Source organism: Heterocephalus glaber, unplaced genomic scaffold, assembly GCF_053883595.1.
Source record: "Heterocephalus glaber isolate CG9 unplaced genomic scaffold, H.glaber_assembly_v1.0 deba00001532, whole genome shotgun sequence".
Lineage (NCBI taxonomy): Eukaryota > Metazoa > Chordata > Mammalia > Rodentia > Bathyergidae > Heterocephalus > Heterocephalus glaber.
In genome coordinates, this window is record NW_028258330.1 from 22,951,199 (window position 1) to 22,965,376 (window position 14,178).

General features: G+C 46.6%; 1 pseudogene across 1 annotated transcript; it reads right to left on the reverse strand.

Annotated features, from left to right (window-relative positions):
• Window positions 1–1,081: 1,081 nt before the first annotated feature.
• On the reverse strand, window positions 1,082–9,882 carry LOC101716328 (sperm-associated antigen 4 protein-like; annotated as a pseudogene). The gene is made up of 14 exons (XR_015441930.1): window positions 9,870–9,882; window positions 8,964–9,028; window positions 7,082–7,631; window positions 6,490–6,585; window positions 6,242–6,308; window positions 6,013–6,071; window positions 5,743–5,786; window positions 5,452–5,477; window positions 5,231–5,342; window positions 5,056–5,131; window positions 4,838–4,953; window positions 4,330–4,497; window positions 3,640–3,729; window positions 1,082–3,532 (listed from the first exon to the last, which is right to left on the reverse strand). The product of XR_015441930.1 is annotated as a sperm-associated antigen 4 protein-like (transcript).
• Window positions 9,883–14,178: the final 4,296 nt, after the last annotated feature.

The following is a 14,178-nucleotide window of genomic DNA, read 5'->3' on the forward strand; positions in this document are numbered from 1 at the left end:
GTTAATCCACATCTTGGTACTGGGTAGGGAGAGGGGAGAGGGAAGCAGGGGCACCTAGCTAGGACTCTCCATTCATAATCTCTTCAAGCTCTTTCAGAACCTGTTGGTAATACAAGGACTTAGGCTTTCATGGGGTCTGAGGCAGGGCAATATGCAAAAGAAGGTGGCATTGACCAAGAAGCTCCTGGCAAACCACACTTTCTGGCTCAGGAGGTAATGCTTCCCCTGTATAACCTTCCCCTTAAGCCTTCCAGAGGCCTCCGAACCACTGCTGTAAGCATTGGACTGTGCTTCATTTAGATTCATTGAGGGTGAAGACGAGAGGGTTCTAAGGTCTAGCAGGGATCCAGGGAATACTCAATATCTCTGAATGAACATTTGAGGGTAAATTCTTTTCGGCATGACCTTCCTGTTCTGAAGCTCTGAACAAGATACATGAAGGGTAAAGTTCACAGTTTGGGAATATGTTTGTTCTCTGCTAAGTATCTGCATGTGTTGTGATCCTTCCAACTACATTGGGGAGAGTTTACCTCATTTGACAGGATCAGGAATGGAGGCTTAAAGAGGGACAGTGAAATTCCAAGCCAGTTGGGTATTAGTCTCAGACCTTGAAAGATAAACTGGGATTTGGTGAGGAAGAATGTGCAGCATGTACAAATGCTTAGAATTGGGAGGCCTAGGCAGGTCAGAGGGTTTGAAGAAGAGATAGGATAGAGATCTTATTATATTGAATTTTAGTGCAAAATTGTGCATGTGCACACACATGTGCTGTGCATCAAACCAGAGCTTCTCTCATGCTAAGCAATGAGCTACACTTTAAAATTTTGTAATGAGGACCTCCCTTTGTCAGTTGACATTTAAGGTATTATATGAAGTCAGGCATAGTGGTGAATGGCTATAATTCCAGCACTTTGGGAGGCTGAGGCAGAAAGATCTCAAATTCAAGCCCACCCTGGGCAACTTAGTGACTTAGTGAGATAGTCTCAAAATAACAAGTTAAAAAAAAAGAATTAGAGATATAGCCCAGTGAAAGTGTTATGGACAAGTGAGTTAGAACAATAGAGATGAGCCACACTCTGCATCAGATTGGAGTCCTTTTATTAAAGTCAGCAACCAAGAGGGGGCTAGTGCCCAGAAAGTTCTCTTGGCACTGAGAAGCAATTTGATTTCTTCTTTTAAACCATGCTTTCAGTTGGGGAGGGCTCAAGGGTAGAGCAAGCGGAATTTTACAGAAGCAGAGCCATGCCAGGTTTGTGGGGGAACAAATAGAAGTTTCACACACTAGGTAAGCTACAAAACATCCTACAACTGCAGCAAGTTCACTGCCAAACAGGATACAGGGATTTTGGGTGCTTTGTCCAAGCACAAGCATGTAATAGTGGAGAGATTCAAGATGGAGCTGGGTTGGTTACCACATTCCCAACACAAGATAGAGTCAGGTTGGTTATCACAAAAGACCCTGGGTTCAATTCCCAATATAAAAAAAAAAAAAAGAAAGAAAAAAAAGTACATCTTGAAATAATATAGTTTTACTCTTTTTCAAGCTTTATAGTGTCTTGCGTTTCTACTCAATATTATGTGAGATTTATCCAGATTGTTGCATGTAGCTCTAATTTGTCTGTTTTTGTTGCTGTGTAATATTTCATTGTGTGACTATACTGTAATTTACCTGTCCATTGTACTGGTGACGGATGGGTATGTGAGCTGTTTCCAATGGTTGGTCATTAAAAACAATGCTTCCAGAACACTTTTGGTCCATGCCCTGTTGTGCAAGGGCTGGTTTCTCTAGGCCAGTGGTTCTCAAACATTTTTTTCTGAAGACTCCTTTATATCCTTAATAATTGTTTGTGACCCCAAAGAACTTTTGCTTATATAGACTGCATCTACTAATATTTACCATGATATGAAATAAAGGAAAAAATTAAATCTTGAGAAATAAAAAAGTACTCAGTTAAAATAATAAGGGTAAACCTACTACGTATTAACATAGATGACATATTTTCATGAAAATCAGTATGTTCCCCAAAGTAAAAAATTTCATGAGAATAGCATTTTTTGCAAATGTCTAGTGAGGACTTTTTCTACACTGTTATATTAAAATCCATCAGTCTATCTTGAACTTTGAATGGATCTCTAATTTCTATTATTTCCAGTTTTAAGTGTTTGCTGAAATGACCTATCTTTTAACTCTTCTGTGTTTTCCCCATTATATCCTTTAAATCTCTATCTTTTTATCCATTATTTGTTTTTTATTGTGGTACTAGGAAATCAAACCTAGAGCCTCATACATGCTAGGCAAGCACTCTACCACAGAGCCATATCTCTAGCCCTCTCATAGTTCACCATTGTTTCCATGGATTCTAGTTTTTGCTTCTGCTTTTTGCTGTATACACTGTATAATCAGGAGCTTTGTAAGTGGTTGGGGATACACTGAGGTAGTGCATCTGCCTATAAGCCATCCAGCACTCTATAACTTCTTATAAACTGATTTACTCACCAAGCTGGTCTTGTCTGAGTCATTCTTTGGTCTACTGACACCTTACCAATTCAGAGGGAAACATTTCTTTTGTCTCACCAGGAAATTCATAGAACACCCTCTTTTCTGCCCCTAGGTAGAACTCAATCTTTTGCCTGTCTCCACCATCTTTCTTCCTCCAATTCCACTTTTGAATTTTAGAGTGAAGATTCTTGGATCTATAAATGAATTGTCCTGTTTCTTGAAGCACATCTTTACCTTGTCTGGCTCCTTGAGGACAGGGAGTGTGAATACCAGAAAACCAACACTATGTTTAGCACAGAGTCAGACTCAGGTCTTAGTAAAGAAACCCCATGTAAAGGCTACCAGAGTTGCATCAACTCTTGTGACTCACAAGCTTCCTAGAGGTTCTCATTTCTCCTCCATCCATACCTACCAAAAGTTGGGAACTTTGCTAAACATTTGGGTGGGATCTGAGAAGCACAACTGTGGCTTCAGTTACCTGGCAACTCTGCATCCCATTCTGGTATTTCCTTTCATTAGCTGTGTGACCTTGAGTAAATTTTTGGAGCTGCAGTGATGTCACTGCCTGCCTCACAAGTGCAAGGTCCTGAGTTCAATCCCCAGTACCAAAAAAAAAATTTCTGAGCTGAGCAATTTCCCTTTCTGTGGCTGTGAGGATTAAGTTAGGTAACGTACAGTGCAGAATATCCACAGCACTGTCTCTTGTATGTGTTAAGCATTACATAAACATCAACTGTTGCTACAGTATTGATCTAGACTTCTCCAAGAAAGGAAGGTGCTTTGAGAGGTAGACCCTACCATACTTATATGCCATAAGCAGCCAGAGCTTCCCCAGCAGAGCACTTCCCAGCACTGATCCAGCTTCCTTCAACACAGAGCCCAATACTACTCCAACCATGAGCATGTTTAATGGGGACCCCTAGAGATTTGTAAACCATGGGCACGGACTCGATACAAGCATGTGAAACGTGGGTGGCCCCAGTTGCTTAGAATCTGGATCTTCACCTTGGGAAAGGCAGATGGAGGGTCATTCTGGGGAGACAAACGGATCATGCCAAGAACTGCTCTCAACCACTTCCCTTTCTGTTCATCTCTCACTGCCCCCCCCTTAGCATCTTCATCCCCAGAGACAAACACACCTGCAGGTGGAAAGTCTGAAGCGCAGATTTCTTCACATCAAAGGTGAATTTCCCCAAGAAAACTTCAGTCTCATCATCAACCCGAAGACCCTGGTGGGTGAAGAGTGAATGGAGGAACAGTGAGGCACATGCAGAGGGGAGGGAAAACAACTTTGTTGAGGCTCTTGTGTGTTCAGTAGCTCTACATGTGCTCTCATGAATGTTCTAACCACAGGACGTGGAGTGGGGAATGTGGGCTCTAAGAAATCAGGGTTTTAGCCAGGATTTATCTCAGTGCCACCCTGCCTATCTCAAAAGTGCAAGGTCCTGAGTTCAATCCCTGGTACCAGAAGAAAAGAGAGAGAGAGAGAGAGGGAGAAAAGAAATCAGGTTTTTAGTCTGGCCAATTGTTAGCTATGTGACTTTGAACAAGTAATGTCTCAGCATTACTTTCTTCATATCTGAAGAGGGAGATTATTATACTTCATAGGTGTTATGCAGATGCAATGAAGTAATGCATGTAAAGTGCTTGGGACAAAGTAATGACTAATATTTAGATATGCTGTTATAACTATTTATAACTTACAGCAGCAGCAGCAGCAGCCCTAACAAGCAAATCTTAGTATGTCCAGTTTACACATGAGCAAGTCTCATGACTGCCTGGTGCATTCTAAGCAAAGTCCCCCAACTCCTGGCCTCCTCCTCACTCACAAAGACTGCAAAGTCTCGTGGGGCGCTGCTGGCATCCCTGGTGCGTGCCACTCTGGGTGGTGGATGCTCCAGGGTGATGTCACTCAGCTGTATACGACCCGCCAACCGGATCACCACCTGGCCCTGGTCGCCCTCAAAAGCCCAGCAATTTCCAGGGAACACGTCTGGCTGCAAGGTAGGAGGTGGGGAGGAACCATCAGAACCCAGGGACAGTGACTACTGCCCTTCCTCATCCAAGGCCCAGCCCAGAGCCCCACCTCCACCCCTGGTCCCTAACCTGATCGGCCCAGGGCCCAGATCCCGCCCATGACTCAGTCCCCAGCACTGCCAGGTCTCCAGTTCCTCAGCTTCACCCAGAGCTTCACTTGGGCACAGACAGACCCAGTCTCCCCAAGCGCCCCGCCCAGCACCACACCCTCAACTCAGCCAGGTCCTGCCTTCTCGGAGCTGGTCCTTTCTCCAGCACCCATCCCTTGGTCCTATCCCAGGATCCTGGTTCCAGGCCCACCTCCAGGATGACTGTAGGCGGCCGCGCATAGTTCCAGAAACTGAATTGATTCCAGAAGTAGGACGTGTTCTTGTCCTCGTAGTCCCGGGATGTCTTCTCTAGGTCAATGGAGGCTCCTGGAGCGAGGAGAAATAATCCTCAGGGACTTCCAGGCCTCACCAACAGTTGGGGAGAGGTCTATCAGCGTCTGAATCTCCTTCGGTGTCTCTGGGTCTTACCCACAGAGCTCAGGGCGTAGTCTGGTTTCTGCACAAAGTCCTCATTCAGCCTCTGGAACACAAGCTTGGCCAATCTCTGAAGTGGGGGGGGAGGGGGGAGCCAGACTGTGAATGGACTGAGCCCCGCGGCCAGGCTCCCCACCAGACCCCTGAGCAGCCTCGGGGCGCTCCTGACCTCGCTGTGGGCTGCATGAACGCGAGCACCTCCTTGCGGAGTTTATTCAGCTTGGCCTGAAGCTGCTGCAGCTACTGCCCATGCGTGCGAGCGCACACACTTGTGGTACGCGCTGCAGCGGAAGGCGGGCGCCCTGAAGTCAGCTCCCTGCGCCCCCTCCCGCAAGGCCCCCATTGAAGCACCTTTGGGCCGCCCGACCCACCCCAGATGCCCTCTTTCACCTGGGAGTCAGCATCTCCTTAGGTTCCTATGGGTTAGGAGGCAAATACAGTGACGCTTAGCTCCGCGCCGCTTCCCTTCCTCCCAAGTCAGCCTGGGGGCAGCCAGACTCACAGTGCTCCTTTTGAGAACTGTCCCGCCTCTCTCAACACTTGGCGGACCTTTAGGATCGCAGCCTCTCAGAAATCTGTGCCCAGTGCTTCCTTACTATTAGCCTCTGGCTCTGCACCCTCCCAGCAGCCCGGGACCGCCACAGCCTCCACCTATCCCAGGACTCGGTGTCCCCGACTCACATTCTCCAAAGGAGGAAGCAGGTGCACGAACCCCCAAGAGAGTGCTGGAGAAAGGAGACGTGGGTTACGGAAAGGAAGAGGCAGGGAAGGGGTTTCCTGGTCAGAGGGGACAGTGAAAGTAGAGCCCGGGGGCTGGGGCTGAGGCCGGGGAGGGCGGTGGGAGACGGGGTGTGGTGGGAGTGAGACGAGAGGGTCTGAAAGCCGGATGGGCTGAAGGACAACGGGGGAAATGAGTGTCCAGAGCTGGGCCCCAGGGCATCTGCCCCTCACCGGCCAGAAAGACGCTCAGCAGCGACGCAGCGAACAGGAAGCGGACAGAGCAGACCTCCCTGGGGGAACAGAGAGGGGTTGAGGCCTGGTCCACGGAGCCCGAACCCCAGGGCCCTAGCCTCACTCCCGCCTGCCCGACCACCGATGGGAATCGACTGGAGCCTCGCGGGCCCGGCCTCGCCTCCACCCGCCCAAGCAGCGCCCGGGGCGCCCCCGCGCTCCCCCTGACCTGAACACACGGAGCAGCACGTCTCGGACCAGGGACAACAGCACTTTCAGCACCTGGAAGAGGAGGCCTGGGGGAGGAGAGCCGGATCAGAGAGGAGACCCCGAGGACGGCTCTGGGGGCGCCCACCAGTTTCCGGGTTCCGCAGGGACTCGGGAAGGAGGCCGGGGGCCAGGCAGGGGCTGGACACCCGACAGGAGTCGCGGAGAGGGGCCGGGGCTCTGCGGAGCTCGGGCTAGCCCGGAGCATACTCAGGAATCTCTTGGTCGTCCGCGGGGCAGGCATCTCTCGCCTCAGATCCAGAAGGCTCCGCTGATCTTCAGAGACTGGGGGAGACGCAGCCGGTTCTGCGGGAGCCCAAGGACTCCACTGGGGCCTTGCACACCCCAGGCCCAAGTTTCCCCTCCCCCCCTCCCCGAGGCCCGGCCGCAGGTTCCCTAGCGCAGACTGGAGGGCAGCCCCTCAGACAGGAACTGGTACCGACGCACGCCCATCCCAGGCCTCGCAGGCTGTTTGAAGGCCTGGGGCGCGGCCTAGTCAGGAGTTGGTCCCACCTCCAAGTGATTCCCCGCCCCAATTGGTACGGCCCTCTTTCCAGGTGGCCAATCGCGTCCACAGGGTGGAGCTCCTCTGTAGCTCCCAATCACAGGGCTTCCCTGCCCCTTCCCAGAGCCGTCCATCACACCTAGGCACCGTCCCCTAAGGGATCTTACTAAGCGCCTTTCACACAAGAGGCACCCGGACCTTTTCCGTACCACCCAGGACCCCCGCCCCCCGCAGGCCAGCCCCCTCCTTCAGCCTCAGGGGTTCGACCCCGCCCGCACCCGAGGCCCCGCCCCTCACGGTTGCCGCGCCGCGTACGGTCGGCCCGTTGTGGCTTCGAGGCGCAGGCTCCTGGCGAGGCTTCCAGCCCATGGGGTATCTCCGGGCAGTCCTGGGCGCAAGGCGGGCTCACCGCAGCTCGAGCCCCGGGCCCTTCTGCCCTCAGGCTCCCCGGGCCCAGGCCCAGGAGACCGGTGCCCGCTGCAGTGCCCCGAAGGGACGCTGTCTGAGCTATTGCTGTTCTCTCTGTAGAAGTTGGGCAGGTGCTCGTGCGGGGACGCGGCCAAACCGGGGCGGGGGCTCCGCCGCATCCTGACCTAAGGATGCCCTTCAAGGACGCCCCAGTTGCCACGCAGCCACCCAGACCCTCGACCCTCCCCAGCCGCTGCGCACCATGGGTGCCCACAGACCCAGCCTGAACCCGCGGGCCACGTGGCCAGACTCCACCTTCCCTTCCTGTCTGCGCCCGGCGGCCTCCAGCACAAAGTAGACCTAAAATCGCAGAGATAGTCGTGACGTCACTGGGAATCGACCTCCAGCACAAAGTAGACCTAATATCGCAGAGATAGTCCTAACGTCAGTGGGAACCGTGGGAGTCTAGACAATCTGGTTCTTTCTGACAATTAATGCGAGCAGTGACATCACAGCACTTCCCAGAAGCCTTCACCAGAAGCTACATTCAGTGTAAAACGCTTCCTGTCCCCTTTCCCTGCTGTTTTCTGCTGTGTGTGTGTGTGCGCGTGTGTGTGTGTGTGTGAATGTGCTAGTTATTGAGGATTAAACCCAAGAGCACTCTATCACTAAGCTACAAACCCAGCCCTTTAAAAGATTTTTGTTTCTTTTTTGAAACAGGGTCTCAATATGTAGTTCAGGCTGGCCTTGAACTTGTGGCAATCTTTCTGCCTCAGCCTCCAGAGTGCTAGTGTTGCAGATGTGCGCCACCATGTCTGGCTGACAACCAATCAAAAGACGCTGTTCCTGATCCTTCATTTGCATATGACCTGAAGCCAAGTGAGCTTTTCCATGGGTCAGTTTTCGCAAGAGGTGATGCCAAGTGAGTGCTTGATGGAAGACTGTCCCAGTGCCTTATTTGCATGAGAAAGTAACCCAGGAATTTTGGATACACAGGATTCCTTTCCCTTATCCTCAGGGCCACTGTGAGCCTTTTCAGTGACACACTCTCACTTTGCAGAGCAGACTTTTTTCCATCTTAATAAATGTACACAATCTGATGCCTTTTCTGTGTGTCTTGTCCAATTTTTTGTTAGGGACACCAAAAACCTGGAAACAGGACTCTCCATCCAGTAACACCAGGAGACCAGAGGTTCCCCAGCTCCTGCTCTGAAACAGAAAGCAATAGTAGGGTGACAGAAGATGGCCACCTGGGGGCAATCCATAGGGTGAATGTCTCCAAATTAGTACTGGAGAAAAGCAGATACTCAGAGGTGGAAGAGAAAGATAAAAGTCTGGTATGGGAGGGTAAATGAAGAGAAAATCTAGCTGGAATAAAATCCAATGTCTAGGGGGTATGTGAGAGGAAACCAGGCCACTTCTGGATCATGGCACCCCAACTCCACTCCAGATCTGATGTACATGCTATCTTGGGTGAGGATGGGACTGAGGGAGGGAGCTGGCCCTTCAGTGATGGCCTGGTTAATGGAATAGACTCACAATTACTCTAACCTCTCTACTGGGCATGGCAAGTGAGACATATGTACCCTAGGGATTCAAAGAAGCCAAAAGTGTGAGAATGGGGGAAAACAAATCATTACACACTGTCTCGTAAAAAATAGCACTCCAGCACCTGCAAGTGGCAGACCTGTGAAAAGAAAGAAAGCTTGCACAACACAGAAGAAAATGTCACCCATTCTCCCCACACGAACAGGAGTGCTATTCAGGGGACATTCCGTGCATTACCCATGATTGCCAGTTGGCTGGGGTTGGGGGGCAGCACGTACTTGCTGTGGACTGTAAGAGGGCAGGGAAAACCAGTGACGATTATGTGGAGCAGAGTGGAGACAGGAGATCTGTATATGGAAAGATGTGTACAGGTGAGAGGGCAATTTAGCAGAGCCAAAGCTGAGCCAGCACTCATTGCTTCTCCAAAAACCGGAAAGGTGGGAGACCTGCCCACTGCCCTGCAAAGGAGGAGCCTGGGGACAGCACTAGGTTCTGAGGGCGGGACTGAGATAGATAAACACCTACAGGCAGAGAGACCCTTAATAGTGCCTGTGCCAGTGGCCTTTTGGTCACATATTAGGCAAGGAAAGCCTGTGGAGGGAAGACACAAAGATATCCACAATTTTTATCACCCCAAATCGCTTAAGGCAAATGGATCCATGGGGGCCTGCAGTGGGTCACACCAAGAGCACAGCTTGCAAACAGGTTGTGTTCAGAGGGAGCAACAGCTTTTATGGCCTAGGGCAGGCAATTCACTGATCCACACAGGGAAACTGCTTGCCTGCTTGAAATCAGACTATGTTGTGTGGACACTCTGGGTATGCTGTAACAACTGTGTGAAGGTTTTTATTTTTATTTCTATTTTATTTTAATCATTGTAGTTATTATTTCCTTCTTGGTTTAATTTGGGTGTCTTGAAACTTTTTCTGTTTTCATTTTTTTCTTTCTGTTTTTCTTTTCATCTGGATCTTGCTTCTTTTTTTTTTTTTTGGGATCTTGCTTCTTTATTGGTATTGTTTTGTCATCATAATTTACTTTATTCATCAAGGTTTACCCCTCTCACATGTTCCGTCTTTTAGAGCTTCTTCTCTTCTATTTGTTGATTCTTTCCTCCCCAGTCTTTTCTTGCCTCTCTTCCCCATTGTCCTACCTCCTTGTTTTACCCCTCCCTCTCTTTATCTAATGGAAAAAATATAACAGGGCCCTGTCTAGGAGCACTAGAGAATAAGAATTAACCAAATCTATAACATAAACAGTACAATTGAAGGGTGTGTCAGGGTAGTCATTAACAAAATTGGGCATAGAGGATCCAAACAAGACTACCTACAAGGTTCTGATAATCTCAATTAATCTCTAAATCTCTTAACCTCCTTAATCTCTAAATGCCACCCACACCTCTTCCTGCCTACACAAATACTCTCTCAAACCCACTCAACACTAGCCCTTTACCCACCTATAAAATAATTTCAGCCAGGACTGCCCCTGCCACCTCGGCACCATCACAGGGAGGCCAGCTGCCCCCAGTCCACTGTGCTGGGATCTGGATCCACACTGCAGAGGCACCCAGGACCATAAAGGCCATTGTTCTGAGCTCCAGAAGATAGAGCAGAAATGAACAACAGAGAGAAAGCCTCTCTGAGATTCCTTGATGAAAATTGAAGCCCCCGGGAAAGTGAAGAAAATCTCTGCAATAAAGGCACACCAGACCACAGTGGTTGATAAGTTGGTAGGATCAGCACCTCCTATCAGAACCCGGACTCCCTTCAGGGGAAGGGCAGCTCGAACCTGCAGTAGAACCTTGCAGAGTTCAATCCTGCATGAGGTCAGGTAGCTCAACATGGGCCTTGCAGACTTCAATCCTGCGTGAGGTCAGGGAGCTCAACTTGGGCCTTGAAGCCAGAAATCAGTGTGAATCCCAGTGCACTATGGCTGGCTTGTAGAGACTAATTGACTTAGATCTGCACATTGCTACCCACACTGTCTACCATGACAGCAGAAACATACCCTGAAAGAGGCCCTTTTTAAAATATTTTAATATTCTTTTCTTTCTTTCTTTCTCTCTCTCTCTCTCTCTCTCTCTTCTTGTTTTTCATTTCTCTCCCTTCTTGTTCAAATTCCTGTCCTATTTTGGATGTTGTTTCTCTCTTTCCTTCTTTTGATTATCATTTTTATAGGGAAGGGAATACAGTTTCTAGTTTCCCTATTGCTGTTAGTTTGTTCTGTTCTTGTCTTTGTTCCTTTGCTCTTTTCCTCATGTTTTCAACAGTTTTCCAAAGTTTGCATGATCTTCCTGTGTCCTCTAGCCTCACTTCTAACCTTTCCCTCTCTTCTATCCCTCTATCCCTCCCTCTCCAGCTCCTTCTAAGTCCTCATCCAAAAGGATAAATTTGCTATACTGAAGGGTTTATTTACTGCAAACATATTTTGGGCTGGTCCTCAATTTTGATCTAGTTCATGCAGTTAAATTTGACAGATTAATAGCTACCACAAATTGCCATTTTCTAAGCTGTTTGATGCTACTGTTGATGCTGATTATATCACTTGGGCTAAGGTGTCATGATTGATCTAATCAGTTGTCCTTCCTGGTATACTGAAAATGAGATTGCCTAAGAGTCATTAGAGACTGAAAACCTAAAGACCAGTTATACCTGGAAGATACCTCTGAGAAGCAATCATTCCATAAGAGTTCTACATAAAAGCAATAAAGATACTCACAATAAGTAATATTGAAGTATCAACCCAGGAAGTAAACCAAAAACAGCCCCTACAGGGCCGGGAATTTAGCTCGGTGGTTCCACTGCCTGCCTCACAAGCGCAAGGTCCCGAGTTCAATCCCTGGGAAATAAAAAACAGCTCCAACAACAAAAATAGAAATGAGAAGACACCTAAACAAGGCACAAGCCCACACTTCCAGTTCACCAAAGGCAAATTCTGGGGGCAATGAGGTGAAAAAATCTGATAATCAACCACCTGGACACCCTGAACTGATAACATAGGAAGTAACAAAACAGATGAATGAGACTCTAGAAAAATTCAAAACAGAAATAATTTCCCAGATAACAACAGAGTTGGTGAGCAGAATGAAAGGCATGATTGGAGACTCTAAAACAGAAACAGATTAAAAAAAAAAAATGATGAAAGCCTTGCATGCCCAGCATAGGAAAGAAATGAAAACCATGAATGCCCATCATAGAAAAAAAATGGAATCCATGAAACAGATTCAAACAGATATCCGGGAGATTAAAAACTCCATTGTAAGTATTTGCAGCAGAATAAGCCAATGTGAAGACAGAATATGAGATACAGAAGACAGGATTGTGGATAGTGACCATGAAAAGAGAGATTTCTTAAAAATAGTAAGGGACCATGAGAAATTGACCAGCAGCTGCTAAATGTCACAAAGAAGAATAACATAAGACTGATAGGACTCCATGAAAAAACAGGAGAAAATACAAATGACATTTTTAAAAACTGTGCACAGAAGTAATGGCAGAAAACTTCCCAAACAGAGGGAAAAAATTGGACATACAGATAAGTGAGGCATATAGGACTCCAACTAGCCATGATCAAAACAACTCTAAACCTAGACATATAAGAGTCAAGATCCCAGAAACCCAACAGAAGAACAAAATACTATGAGAAGATAGAGAAAGGAAAAAAAAAATCACATACAAAGGAAAGCCAATCAGAATCACAGCAGAATTTTCAGCACAAATGCTCAAATCAAGGAGAGCCTGGAGTGAAGTATTTCAAGCCCTAAAAGAAAACAACCTCCAATATAAATTGATGTATCCTGCAAAACTATCTTTCAAAATCGATGGGGGAATAAGGTACTTCCATGACAAAGAACATGTGAGAAACTTCATGAATACCAAACCACCACTCCAAACAATTCTAAACAATATCCTAGAAAAAAGATAATGAGGATCACAACTCCATGAGGCCCAACAGAGTGAAGCCATCAAGCAAGGCAAGAAATTAAATGGAAAGGGGGGAAAATAAAAAATAAAAGAGGGCAGGGGATTTAGCTCAGTGGGATTTAGTGCCTGCTTCACAAGCACAAGGTCCCAAGTTCGATCCCTGGTACCAAAAGCAAAACAAACAAACAAAAATAAAAGAGTCAACAATAGGAAAATAACATGACAAAGATAAGTCAATACATATCAGTTATAACCATCAATGTTAATGGTCTCAATTCAACAATCAAAAGAAATAGACTGGCAGAACGCATCAAGAAACAAGATCCAATAATATACTGCATACAAGAAACACATTTCATAGACTGAAAGTCAAAGGTTGGAAAACAGTATTCCATGTGACAAGAACCCAGAAAAAAGCAGGAGTAGCTATCTTATTTGCAGACAAAGTAGATTTCAAACCAAAACTAATTAAGAGAGACAAGGTCACTACATCCTTGTAAAGGGAACAATCCAAGAGGAAGAGATGACAATCATAAATACATATGCACCAAACACTAGTGCACCCAACTATATAAAACAAATAATAATGGACAAGAAAAATCAAATAAGCACTAATACAATTGCATTGGGGGACCTCAATACCCCACTGTCACAGATAGACAGATCATCTAGACAAAAAAATCAATGATGAAATACTGGAACTGTACCAAACTTTTGAACAAATGGACTTAATAGATGTTCTACAGAGTGTTCCACCTCACAAAATCAGAACACATTCTTCTCAGCTGCACACAGGACATTTTCCAAAATATATCACATGCTAGCTCATAGAATATGTTTAAGTAAATGTAAAGGAATTGAAGTTATCCCCTGAACATTATCAGACCATAGTGTAATTGGAGATCAGTAGCATAAGAAACCACAAGAACTTCACAAACACATGGAAATTGAATAACACTCTCCTGAAAAATGAATGAGTCACAGAGGAAATTAAAGAAATTTGACAGTTTCTACAATTAAGTGATAATGTCAATACAACATACAGGAATCTATGGGACACAATGAAAGCAGTTCTACAAGGGAAATTCATAGCAGTGAATGCCCATACTGGGAAAACAGAGTGAGCTCAAATAAACAACCAAAGGCTGAACCTCAAGCTCCTAGAAAAAGAAAAGAAAGACAAACCCAAAGCTCATACAAGGGAGGAAATTATAAACATCCGAGCAGAAATCAGTGCAATAGAGACCAAGAGAACAATACAAAAAAAATCAATGAATCGAAGAGTTGGTTCTTTGAAAGAATAAATAAATCGACAAACCCTTAGCCAACCTTATCAAAAAAAAGGAAAGAAAAGGCTCAAATCCATACAATTAGGAATGAAAAGGGTGAAATCACAAGAGATCCAGCAGAAATCCAGGGGATCATCAATACCTACTTCAAGAACCTGTACTCCAATAAAATGGAAAACACAGAAGAAATGGACAGATTCCTAGATACATATGAATTACCAAAGTTGAA